Source organism: Pleurodeles waltl, chromosome 10 (assembly GCF_031143425.1).
Source record: "Pleurodeles waltl isolate 20211129_DDA chromosome 10, aPleWal1.hap1.20221129, whole genome shotgun sequence".
Taxonomy (NCBI): domain Eukaryota; kingdom Metazoa; phylum Chordata; class Amphibia; order Caudata; family Salamandridae; genus Pleurodeles; species Pleurodeles waltl.
Window position 1 is genome coordinate 16,464,680 of NC_090449.1, and position 14,146 is coordinate 16,478,825.

At 43.5% G+C, this 14,146-nt stretch overlaps 1 protein-coding gene across 2 annotated transcripts in view; it reads right to left on the reverse strand.

The window, feature by feature from the left end:
• The window catches only part of L1CAM (L1 cell adhesion molecule), a 531,714-nt gene that overhangs the window by 440,490 nt on the left and 77,078 nt on the right, over window positions 1-14,146 (reverse strand). For both annotated transcript variants that reach the window (XM_069209429.1, XM_069209428.1), the window contains exon 2: window positions 8,396-8,446. The gene's annotated coding sequence lies outside the window, so the exon portion shown is untranslated. The remainder of the gene's footprint in view (window positions 1-8,395; window positions 8,447-14,146) is intronic.

A 14,146-nucleotide genomic window follows, 5' to 3' on the forward strand; every position in this document is an offset into this window, starting at 1 on the left:
TGAAGGAGGCAAGAGATTGGCAAGGGATGGGAGCTCGGAGGTGTAGGATAGCCACCTTACTAATGCTAGGAAGGAAGGAATAAGTTAACACCAGAGAGAGAGGCCGAGCACTGAATGGGCATTGATACTGAACCGTATTTGCAAAGCAATGGTAGGAAAAGCCGTGGCCATCAGAGGTAAATAACCCCAGCCCCCACATCTTAGGCCTGTAGATAAAAGCTACTATCGCCTTCAATACTTCAGCAGTTTAAGCAGACATACCAGTGATTAATTTGTGCTTGTTGTTTCCGGTGCGGGCACCAGCACATATTTTTTGAGGATACTGCGAGCAAAAGACACAGATGGGAAAGACAGAGGAAGAGAAAAAAGGAAAAAGTGTCACAATGGGAGAAAGCAGAAAGTTGCAAGAGTGAGCTGAAGGGGCAGGGAGTGGCTGTAAATGGATTAAAGAGGCCCGAGATGTCTTCAGGATTATGCTGCCTCAGTATTATGTGTCTTCGCGTACCGGCACATTTTTATTCACAAATTAAGCACTGAGCCACGCCCTCCTCGGCTGCTCATACAGGCCATGATCTGCAGTTTTGCAGGTGAGGTTGCTGACAGATATCACATCCGACGTATTACAATTCCGTTATATCCTATGGACATCGTAATACAACGGGCGGGATATACATCACATTTGGGACGCAGTAACCTGTCTGCCAAACTCAAAATCAGGCTCACAGTCTGGAAGTGTCCCTCCTGGTTCTTTCAAACTGAACCCTCAATGCACTGATTATCTTTAGTAAATCAAGGCACAATCAATATTCCTTTAAAGTTAAACATATCAGCTCGCCTGTATAACCTTGATGCTCTCTGTCTCTCACTTATCGTTCCCCCATTACATCCCATAGCGCTGCAACCCAAGAGACAACAAGAGCACAGCCTAGCGAGAAAGAGAGGGAGACAAGAGAAAGAAGGAGGGAGAGAAAGGGGAAACCGTGACATGGAAAGAACATAGGGATTTAAAAGAATCCACAAGATTGAAAGAAGAGATATGAGCTGTGGGGTCGTGCAAGAAAGAGAGCTGAGGTGTAATAAATTCTTGGCAGTTTTATAGCTAGAGTAGAGGAAGAAAAATGCAAGAGGTGGAATCAGGATTAGGCAATCCTTGCATTCAAGAGATTAAGGGCCGGATTTAGATGTCGGCGGAGGGAATAGTCCGTCACAAATGTGGCGGCTATGCCGTCCGCCGTACTACGATGCCCATAGGATATAATGTAATCGTACTATGGAGGATGGGATATCCATCACGTTTGTGTCAGAGTTACCCCATCTGCCAAGCTCTAAATCAGGCCCCAAGTGTAGAGTGAGAGAAGAAAGGGTGGTGGGAGAAAGAGACCTGAGGTGGGATCAGGTCTAGGCAGCGATAAACACCACCACGGCATGCAGTAGCTCTGGTGGGGGCTCCTAGCAAGATTTACAGCCCCTGCAGATATTTTTGACAAACTAAGCACAGCTTTGTTGTCCACGGCCGGCATAGGCGATGAAGAGAGTATTTTAATTTCTGGAGCTTTCCATCAGCCGTAGATATATATCTTGAATCTGTCATAGGCAGGCGCAGAGCAGGGGACGTCGACACACGCGCATTCGCAGCATGCACTGCTGCCAGAGATGGGGCTTCATTAGGAGGCAATGAGTCGTACCGTTAATCAAGGCAACTTCAGAGGCTGCGAGGGCGGAGTAAACCAATTAAAACACATCGCTGGTAGTAACCGCCATCTTTAGGCGAGTAGCGTTACAAGCGCATGCCATTAGTGTGCCGGCGACACAGCGGGGAGGGAAGCGGGAAGCAGGTCGAACCCAACCCAGGGAAAAACGAATATTCATCCTACGGAGTCCAGTTGCGGTGCCTTTCCGTGGGGTATTGACCTGTGGGCATGCCAGAGTAGCAGGCTCACTACTCAATATGCCAACTCTTATAGCTTGTATTTGTAATCAGATTGGCAGAATTTGAAACTGGGACTTCCCTTTAGATCTTTGGTGGTTGTGGAACAGGGGGTCAAATCATTCTATTCCCATCCTAGACCCTTTGCACGCCTCCTTCGTTAAAAAGACAGTGATTTATGGTTTAATGTCATATTCATAGTTTCTTTCACACATTTTCTAGTTTTGAACTGCATGGTGACATTGTAGTTAGGTCTCAGTGTCTATTGTTTGTTTTATGTGAAGCCCACAAACTCTCGATATGGGTCCAAAGCATGGAACAACCTCCAACATTATATCAAAGATTCCGCGTCACTTCTTGACTCCGCAAGAAGCTGAAGGCCGGGCTCTTCACATGATCAACCAGGGAGACAGCCACCCACCCACCTGCACAGCGCCTGGATACCTTCACGGGTGATAAGCATGCTATGCAAATAAGCATAACATAGCAGCATATATACAATTGTAAATTTTGTGCAAATAGAAAAACACATTATGCAAACAGAAAAACACTTTGCTGAGAAAGTCTTCCTGGTAAGAAGGTATTTTGAGCATGACTTTAATATAAGTAACTTTAGTTTATAAAGCAGCAACAGTATCAGTGGGTATAACTTCAAGGCAACTAGAAACATAACAAAACAGCACACACAAAACAGCATGTACATATAAATCAAATACTTCCATTGTTGCAATTCCAAAACCCATTGTCTGCAGCCTTGTGTATCCAAGCAAGTCCAAGCAACAGTAAACCAAACTTAAAATCTGCCCCACCATTTTTACGAGAAACCTAAATTATCATAAAATAAAATTAATTGACAAAACATCATCCCACCAAAAATACCATTAGGTATTGTACAAAACGTCACCATACATAAACAGCACAGCTAGCATAGTAGAATGTACACAGGTTTCTCCAGTGGGCTCGGTCTAGTTCAACTGGATACAAAGTTACCATAAAAAGTGCCATGTGTGGTGTTGAGCAGTGGTAGTCACTCTGCAGAGGTTCGCCAGTCTCATTTCCTCTGGAAATTATTACATTCATGCACTAACCTGATGCTAATAAGGTGACACTTTTGTCCAAGAAGCACTATGGTCTGTTAAGATGAAAAAGGAAGGCAACATTACACTTCTACAAGGATTAGCTTCCTGTGGGATGTTACTTGTCAGTCCGGAGAAAAGCCATGCGTGTGGTTTAAGCATGATGGGTCCAGGGCAGCTTGCAGCAAAAATCCTGGTGGGGCTGGTAGCTTCATATAATGAGCGCACCCCGCTAAACGTCTGACCCAAGCCATGCTTTCGCCAAACAAAAGGAGGATGGGCTGGGAAATAGATTTTGTCAAAATAGCCAGGACTGGCTGAAACTGCAGAGTTTCACTCTTTGCGGCGTTACATAACAACTCCACGAGATTCTGCAAGGTTTTGCGAGCAGACGGAATTCGGGCACGTTGCGTGGCTCGCGCTGTGTTTTTTATGCCAGGAGCTTGTCCCGCACTGTAAAATCAGTGTGAACCGCATCAAGCAGCGCACCAGAGGACGCTGCTTCTTTCTGCCGTTCGAGTAGTTTTCTACTCGATTGGCAGCCTACTCAACATGAATGGCTGTGACCTCCCGCAACTGCCCGCATTGAGAAATCTTGGTGGGAGGTGTTCTAGTGCCTACAGATCACACTAGGGGCTCAAATTCTTGCTTGTGAGCCACACATGGGAAAAAAACTCTGTCACAAGAGTGGTTGTTGGAGTTTTGATGCAACTCTGAGCCCCAAGCAGTATGCGGAGTGGGAAAAACTCTGTAAATTCTGCCGGTGCAGCAGAATGTTTTTGCACAACCCTAAAAACAACCAGGGGTGGATGGATTGTTTCATTCTGCCTGGGGAATTGGTGGAATTCGGCAACTCTGCATTACTCTTGTAACGAGTTCTGGCCAAATTCCGCCAATCGCTGTGTGGTGGAACTTTTTTCCCTTGAGGCTGTAGAAATGCAAGGTGGAGGGTATGAGATTTGGCATCCCCAAGTGCAATTTTCTAACATGGGCAGTAGCGAATAGTCACTGTCGGAGGGATGCTTCTCGAGTAGATTTTCTTCAACTTGAGTAGATTTTCTACCCGAGCGGCAGCAAAGTCAACCCGAATGGCTGTGTGCTCTTGCGCACCGCATGGTGCCATGCAAGCTGATTCTTCAATGCTGCTCATGCAACGGCACTTAATTGCAGCGCGAGCAGCACGACATGCATATTTTCTGCCTGTTGGCGAAACTCCGTGGAATGTCACAGAGTGTCTCCACAAGTTCTGCCCACCCCTAAAATCAACATGCATTTCTCAAACTCCTTGCCCTACCTCTTGTAGGAAGGACAATGACATAGGTGTGTAATCAATATATTGATTAATAAAAAAAGGATCCACCTGTGTTTAAAAGGACACATAATCTACTGCCGCTACATAGTTATATATAGTCTAATAATAGGCAGTTTGGTGTGATACTCTTACAAAACAAGTGAAGGTAATTGTCAGAAAATGAACAGGGAAATATCTCCATTAAAAGATTAACCACAAATCAACAGCGGCAAATTAGTTCAGTGAATGATTTGCAACCAATTACCCTACTTTGTTCACTCAGCATGACAGATAAAGAACACCGTTCAGCAGACCTGCCTATCTTTCTTTCCTCAAATTTCAATCCCAGAGTTTAAAAGCAGAACACAAATACTATATACAATGTTCTGCCTTTATTAGCCAAACAAGTGAACATTAGAGAAAGAACCTGCTAATGCAAGCATTCTGTTAAAAAGCAACATTAGAAATAGAAAGACAATGTCTCCATTATCAGGGATGTATTCAACTTCTGACTGATAAAAGCATAACTTACCTGTATTGTTTCCATTCTAAGATGTATAACCTCTTCCAACACATTTGTTCTTTGCTTGAAAATACTGAATCAAAGTACCTCAACTAATATAACAAAGGCATGTTGAGGGGCGTGGCCAAGATGGCTGCCGGAGCGGACGCTTGAACAAAGAGCTCCGCTCACGGCCCACCGCTATAGTAATTATCCTGGTCCCTGTCGTGCAAATGAGCAAGGAGGCTTCCCTTTGCTTGAAAATACTGAATCAAAGCAACTCAACTAATATAAAAAATGCATGTTGAGCTCTTGTGAAGTACACACTAGTTCAATGTCAACTTTGGGTTCTGGTGAACTCTTTCAAGTATTCAAATTTGATCATTTTATTATGGTATAGGAAGGTCCTCATGGTACCATACTGTTGTGTTCCATAATTTATTCTGACCATGTTTATATAGTCTTAACTTCTTGTGAACCTTGATTTAGTTTTCTCCGTCTGTAATGTACTGGTTCTTCACCAGTATCAGCATTCAGTCTCTTTTGCACACACGCTGTTCTCTATTCTGTGTTTTTTAGCAAGAGTCAGGCTTTTGGGTTGCCTTGATATAGCAGGATTTTCTGGATTTATTTTCTCTCTTACTTCAGTGTTGGTGTTGGCAACAATCCTAAATTAGCTCTTGTTAAATTAAATCTATAATTATCATCTGCCTTGGGTTCCCATGTTCCACTAAGGACATGGGGCGGGGGGTATTCTCTTTACTTTAGTGTGTCCCACTAGGATATCTTCTACACATGCATCTGAAAGAAAGTGCTGCAGAGACTCTCGTCATGCTCTACCTAAGACCTAACATTCACAAACAAGAAGCATCATTTAGTAAGACTCTGGAAGGCTTGAATAATTCAAAGAAAGTCTTTAAAATTCTTTATGAGATTTTCTGTCCCGTTTCAGAATCCAAGTTATTGTCACTTCTCAGTGTATTTGAAACTATTTTGCTAAATATTTTCCTAATACTTTCAGAAAGCTAGGAGAGCAGGTCATAGTCTTCTGAGACCCTGCAGGTAGATCAGTCTGAGATTTGCCTCCTAGCGGTTTGCTCGTCTTTGGCAGGTTGTGCCACCTTTTGCAGCTGCTTGTCCGGTCTCACCAGGTCTAAATAAACAACTCATTTGGCTATGCACCTTTCTGGATCACCCGATGTCAGCCGTCCATCTCTCCCTGGTATGGGGGACCCACGTCTGAGAAAATCTCTCTGCTTGAAGATCACACAGGCTGCGGACTGACTGATGCTTCGCTGCGCTACATTTCATTTAGTAATTTTGGGCTTCCTCGTCCACTTCCACCCGGAGGGGTTCTTGGACCCTGAGTCTGGAATTAATTATTTGGTAGAACTGGATTCTGAATGTTTTTGATGCCTAATTAATCTAAGCCTGGATGAAATTGAAAATTGTTTTGCCAAGTGAAGCTTTGATGAAAATTGCACGTGACAACTCTATGTGAGGTATGGCTTCAAGCATAGAAGCCAGGTACGACACGGGTTCAATGCATTTTCCAATTTTAAGCAGGAAACGTTGCATGTGTAGCACATGCTACCACAACACGTATGCAGTTTAGCAGGTCAAATGAGATATATTCTGCATAAACAAATCTCCCACGGCTGACCTTTATGTACAAATGCATAAACAGACACTACAGAAGCTCAATAATAGGAATGTATGTAAGATTATCCTTGCATAATAAATAATTCACCTATGCATAAATTAAGCTCCAGTGATTTGAGTAAGGGACAGTTAATTCTACCACATACAAATTTAAGGAGTGCAGGGTAGCACCTGCTGGTCTTTTCAAAGTAAGAATGCTTTTACCTGTTGTTAACTTTTATTGCTCGGATTTGTATTAATTATCAGTCACTGTTTACTAACATGCTGCAGGCAATAGAGTTGAATAAAGATCATATTAACAGAACAAAGGCGTGATTGTTTGTCAGTTGTGTCAAGGTGTCATGTAAGGACCCTTCTTGTGATGCCATCAGGTCTCATGGCTCATGTTTTATCAATTCCACGACACCTCTAATTTTGGGGCAATCAAACCACTGTTACATTTGAGTTTGTCTACTTTTTTGTTTAATATAAACAGTGTTAAACTCAGTCTAATAGTACTTTTTTAGACATTGTTACTCTCAATGTCATTGGAAGAAGAGATTAAAAATCCTATCCTCTTATTCAGCAATAAAGTTGAGATTCAAGGTAACATCTCCCAATCCAGCAGAAGAATAGTCAAGTTTGGAATAAATCCCACTACTATCCAATGGAATAAAAGAGTTATGGTCTTGTCCCGCTATCCACTGATGAAGAAAACTACTTATGTCTGACTCCTACTATCTACTAATACACAAGATATTTTGAACTGTTTTCCACAGTTCATCAGTGGGCTCAGAGATTTAGGAATGGATCCCACTATTCGCTGATGGAAAAGCAGGTTTATGACTGAATCCCATAATACACTCAGACAAAAATGTTTTAGGATTGATCCCAATCCACACAAGTGTAGTTTGCAATTTAGGATCAGCTCCACTATCCACTTGACGTCTAAACGATTTATACATTATTATCAAAATCCAATGCTAGATTATATAGGACCAGGTGTCACTAATGATTAGTGGAATATTCCAGATAGGATGGGGTCCTACCACCTACAAATTGATTAAGGGACTAAGGATCAGATCCCACAATCTTTCAAGAGAATAAGATATTTTACATTGGATCGTATTAGCTACCAACACAGAGGACATTTATGATTGGGTTTCATTATCCTCTGGTTAAGAACAGGTCCCATTATCTACTGATTGGTTGAGATATTAATGATTGAATATCACTCTCCACCAATGGATAAGGGATTTAGATTAACCAAATTAGATATCTGCAAATTAAATAACAGGTTATTTATTGACCTCCACTGTCCAGAAATGAGAGTTTTATGATTGGGTACACTATCCATCAGAGGAATAGGAGATTTAAGATATTGTCCCAGTCACCATTACCGGAGTAAGAGATTTCGAATTGAATTCCACTATCTGTGAATCAGATCACACATCTAGCATGGAATCAAATTGTTGGCAAATGAACGACACGTATGATTGGATCCACTGAATGTAAGAGTTAGGATTGTGTACCATTTCACACCAATGCGGTGAGATGTTGAGGGATGGATACCACGAATCAACCAGTAGAGTGAGGGATTGGGGACAAATCTCTCAGTCCTCGAGCAGAGTGTGATATTTATGATTACATTGCATTATCCGTCAATGAATGAGAGAATTAGAATTTATCTCCTAGACCATGAATCAAGTAGATTAGGACTGGAGCATGCAGACACCGAGGGGTAATTAATGTTGAATCCCCAGTCCACCAATGGAGTAGCATAATTCAAACTGGATCCTCGTGCACACAGAAAAATACATAGTTTGGAGCAGATTGCCTGCCAATCAATGAAGTAAGAGCATTAGGACTGAACTTCCTAAAAATAAATTTTTGGCAACCCACCCTTTCCAATGCCTACTGTAAGACACATAAAATGTTTTAAAATTCTAGGCACTCACCAACCGTAGGAGATATTAGATGTAGTGCGATGACATACCCAGCCGTGAACTCTGTGGGGCCACAGTGTTGTTTATAGGAAAGAAGAAAAGAAAAGAGAAATTGAAAAGTCAACAACAGAAACATTTAAAATGTCAGCAAAATGAACAAGCATTTGCAATGCAATGGGTCTTGCGTTTGCTCTAGTTAAAGCTATTAGCGTCGTAAATTCCTAACTCCACTTTTCTTGCCAGATAAACTGAAAATGAAAAGCAAAACAGTTTCACATAAGTGAGTTGACAGCCACTATGAGCGCAAAGCAGACACACAAAAGAAACAGAAGTTCGCTCGCAGTGAAACGTATCAGCAAAAGTGCAATTATCCATGTAACCGGCAAAAGTGCAAATATCCATATAACAGGGTCGATGTCATGCAAAGCGCTCGACTACTGCCCAGCGAGATCGCGCTGCCTATGAAATAAAGGGAAAAAGCAGTCCAGAAACCATACGGAAAACATGGAGCCTAGTATGTTTTCAGTAGTTGGCTGGTGCGCTCAAGGCGGGCTAAACACCGGAAAAGGTATGACGTATGCATGCTTTTTGCTAATTGAATCAAGCTAATTTTAAAAGGCAAGCCCACAAACCAACCAAACTGATAGGCGTGACATGGTCATGGTTAAAAGCCCACAGAGAGATTACACCAGGGACAGAGTGCTTTGCGCTCGAACCTAAAAATGTTTAGCTCCTCTACCCATTTAGAATCGGCTTACAAGATGCAAAGACTTCTAAGTCAGGCCCTCGGTCTCTTAGGCCCATATTTATACTTTTTTGCGCCGCATTTGCATCATTTTTTGACTTACAAAATATAATTGTGTTTTGTACGTTTGCGCCGCTTTTTCATCAAAGAATGACGCAAATGTGGCGCAAAGAATGTATAAATATGGGGCTTAGTACTCACTTAGCGTGAAGATCATTTCTTTGCTTGCATCAGGGCCAGCGGCATCCTTGCTTTGTCACTCCTAGAGTGCTGGACTCTTCCAGCGGTCAGCCATCTTCCAACAGCCCAGGGCTGAAGTGGGCATCACCTTGCAATGCCCGTGCATTGATGCAAGCGTACGTCACAGCCTGTGCCAGGACACTCGCATAACCTATGGTCCAACACATTTTCATGTGCCTAGAGGCAGTCCAAAGAATGAGAACCCTGGAGACATGTTTATTAATATTGAAGGAAATAGCTTAACGCACAGGTATCTAAACACCCTGACACATTGTCCATTGCACAGCCCAGTATGCAGTGGCTTCTCCGTGGCTTAAAGGATTGACAATCTGTAAGCCACAAGTAGGACTAACGTCAGTCCACATCCAAATCTGCAGAACCTCTGTTCATCTGGACACGAAAACACACAAACCTTGGCAAACTTCGGTCATCTCTGTTCTTTTCCAACCACTGGGTGCAAACAGCGTCACTCTTTAGGAGGTAACCCTCTCTCTTAAGTCTTCCTTGATGTCCTTACATCTCTATGCAGGACTGCTGCAAATAACACTGAAACCTCCTAATATTTCACTACCAGTATCAGCCTCAAAATCTGGTCACTCACCAAAAAAAACCCTCTCCCTAAATTATCTCAGCTCAAAAGAAAATCTACGAATCATTTTGCAACTTCAGCCTGTCTAAAGCCCACAAATATCTCTGCAAAAACTGACCTAAAAACTATTTGAAATATTCAAATAAGAAATTAAAAAACTTTCTCCTCCTTGACCTGACGAGTAAAGAGCTTTCTTTTCTCCAATAAAATTGTCGAGAGAGGAACTTTTCACCTCAATTTTAAGAGGTAGGATCAGGACACAACTTTCCTCCACCTCTATACAGCCCCTGCATCTCAATGACAGTCTAATTTGAGTTCAACATTGAATGAATTCTCTCCAATTTCTAAAGAAACCGTTTTCTCTACGACCCTGACATTAAGTTCCTCGCGTACTTGGTTGACGCTGTCCCTCCTGCTGGCGCTAAGAATCCAACCCAAACTTTGTCCCAGACTGTCTGGCTCTCACTTCAAAGCAGTGCTGTACCACAATGCCTTAAGGGTGCACGTGTCAAAGTACTGTTAAAAATAACAGAACCCTCAGCACTCAATGTTTGATCATCAATGCCCCATCTCTGGCTTGTCCTTCACCGTAAACATCACTGAGAAATGTGTTGCTTCTCAGTAAAAAAACACAGCTAAGATAATGTGCCCCTTGGCATTTTTAGATCTTGCCTGGAGGCTAAGACCTATTGTAAACAATACAACACATGGAGGATGCTCTGGGTCAGCCCATTGGTCATGTGTGGATGGTTTCTGACCTTCTCACGTCTCTGCTTCTGCATGGTATGTATCCTTCCGCTGTTGAAATCAGATCCTGTGCCTATGACGGACTGTATTCTCTCCCGCTGTACCTCGCCATGCTCCCCACGCTCTCCTACCCCTCTCTCTTTATTACAAACAGCCCCTGTGCTGTTTGCCCCTAACCCATTCCGCCCTATGTGACGGCAACCATTGCATCTGCAGGTGGTTACCTTAAAATAGTGCTTTGACCATTCCAAAGTGACCACCTGTGTGTGCGTGTACTCAAGCATGAACAATAGCTGTCTCTTAATGAAGTTTCTTATGGTTGAATAAAATGCATTCAAAGATGTCTATCAAAGAAGCCACCTCTAAATGGATCGTCTGAAAGCACCATCGCATGCATTTGATGATAGCCACCATGGTCGGTGAGTGTGCATGGCGGCCACCTAGCAGAAACAAGAAGCACTGCGGAAGGCAATAGGTTTAACAACAGAGACCTGTTGGCTTTGCCAGTGCTTGTTCAAGCACCTGATGACACCCGTATCTACTGTAAATTGTATTCCTACTTCTGAAAAAGCTGGCTCTGCATACATACTAAATCAATTTTTAAATATTGAATTTCTTTGAATAAACAAATTAAACCTTAATTACTGCCAAATTTGTCTTGACACCATCAAGATTGCAGGAATAATTCTGAAACCTATCACCAGTGCCTAACCCCTTAGACTCCTCCTGGTTAAAAGCTTCCACTTAACAAACAATGCCTTAACATGCTCTATTTCAACCTAAAAATGCTCAAAAACTTTGAATATATACTCTCTGTAGAGTCCTGACATTTCCGTAGTGGAAGGCGCTAGTAAGTTCCTGCCTCAGTTATGTACTGGTCCCCTTACTTGTCTCCCCAAAAACTTTCTTGCGACTGTAAGAGCTGCCCGATGGTGATGGGAGATTTATAATTAAGGATCCGGGTTTTTATTGTATTTTTTTTTTTTTTTTACATTTCCATCTATATTTATCCATATTTTTTTGGCCATGGTAATGGTTTTATCCATATTTATTTTGTATTTTGAGAATAAGTCGAGTCGTAAAATGGTACATTCCCATATTTATTTAACTGACGAACATACACTCATGCTTTGATGCCTGGCGCGGTTTAGAAAATTGAGCAGCCAAATATAACAAAACATTACACACACAAGTAAATATTACCATTATACTTCTTATATACCATAACACATGCTTGTATTTAAAGAAACATCATCCTGTTTTTATACCCCCCCATGTTGCCCATCTGCTTAGCTGTTGTCCTGTAAATCACAAAAGACATTATGGCGAGTTACTCATAAGAAGCACAACTTCCAGCATTTTTCCACTTTTAAAAATAAATACAGACCGGAAACACGTTGTTTTCTGTCTGGATGTATCTGTAAAACTTAGTAAAATCGAAAAACAGAAGCCTTTTTCATAATTAACACCAAAAAGCATGCTATCGCCCAGCTCTTGCCACTTTACATGGCTCCCTAAGGATGCTCTGTACAACATAGGAACTGCCTTCATCTCTTACAAACCTTCCCCCAAGTAACCCAGGGTCCAAAGCTGCCTAGTCCTGGAGGCCCATGAAATCTGGGAGAAAAAACTAAATATCTTACAGGTAACTCTCCCACGAAAAGAATTATTTCCACAGAACTTCTTTGTCGGCCAGTGCCCTAGAACCCGGAACACTTTTCGTCTGTCAGTTAGTAGGACTCTAGGTTATTGTTATAAACTTTCTTGTTATATCCATGGAGACAGATGTCTGAGTGAATGTGTGATGTCCTGTCATTCTCTCCGCGGCTGTAACCTCAAGGGCTTGCGCTTAGAGGCACACGGCCGTACAGCACCTGAAGCGCCATCTTCCACGGCAGAGGTTTTTGGTCCATGTTTCCTGTGCATCTCTGCTTTGAGTATCAGATGATACTCCGCTCCTGCCCTCACCTCAGAAGGTTTTGTGTCTCGTCTTGTTGAGCGAAGTTACATCTTCGTGTTTTCTCCCCGAGTTACATTGATGCTTCGGTTTACGCACAACGCCCATCATTTATGGTCTGGCCATACATCCTTCAGGGGTCCAGCTTCATGGTGACGCTTCTGACACACATCAGGGGCTGCAGCGTAGACCTCGCTGGTACTTTCAGGGTTCTCTTTCAGCACTGAGGTATGTACTTCACTCTTGCAGTAAATAGTATCTTCTTGGTACTTCCAGGCCCACTCTCAGTTTGACTCTGTGATGTGTTTTACTACCCAGTCTGTGCCCTGCATCGTACGTACCCGCCTTGTAGGAGTACCTACCTGTACATTAATACTTACATCTCAAAGGATGCTCGTCCAGGTATTGTTCCGTGCTGCCCTAACACCTCCTTAGGCTCTTTGGGGCAGATTTACAAGAAAGTGGCGCACTGTTCCCGACGGGCCACTTTCCTTGTGTCCCCCTACGTGTGAACAGTGAGTGCTCTCTGAGCGTTCATGTTATTAAATGTATTCCTTGTGCTCCTGCGTCACAATGACCTGTGCAGGGATCTGCTCTCCAGATCTGTGGTCTTTGTGCTGCAGAAACAAACTACAGGTGATACAGGACAGAGAGAAGTGAGGGGCAGAGGACGCCTGTCCATCCAGGTATCACCTGCCGGCCACAAGGGCAGTGAAAAGCTGCCTTCCACTTCAGAATACATTTTGCAACACATTTCAGATATTTTCACGTGCATTAAAACCACCTCTGTTGTGATAAGAGTTCTGCTTCTAGGTCAGTGGTTCAGGGACCATGGGGGTCCGCGAAGCCTCCTCAGGGGGGTCCGTGACTGCTTAGAAAATGTAATCGTATTAACAGATTATGGCCCTCATTCTGACCTTGGCGGTCTTTTCGCGAGACCGCCGAGTTACCGCCGCGGTGAAGTCCGCCGACCGCGGCGGTATGCCGCTGTGCGCATTCCAACCGCTGGGAGCGTTCCGCCGGGAAACCGCCAGCAGCCACACTGGCGGTCGGCGGAAAAGTGGAGACTGGTCAACCTCCACCGCCACGCCAGCAGAACACCGCCCACAGAATTACGACCCACATATCTGTGTGGCGGTCTTCTGTTGGCGGTGTTCTGTTGGCGGTCAGCTCCCCATGGCTCCCGTCGCCTCCCGGAGGACCAACGCACAAGGTAAGTTGACCGTCCGTGAGGGGAGGGGGAGGGGGGGTGTTGTGTGATGTGGGCGTGCATGGGGGTGTGCGTGTGAGTGTGTAGAGGGGGTGTGTGAGTGCGTGTATGCGGGCGGGGGGTGCTGCTGTGTCTATGGGTAATGTGTGCTGTTCGGCAGGTGCGCATGTCTGCATGTATGTGTGCGGGTATGTGTCCCCGTTGTGTATGTGTGTGTAGGGGGTGTGTATATGTGCATGTTGGGGGTGTGTGCATGTCGGGGTGCATGTATGTGC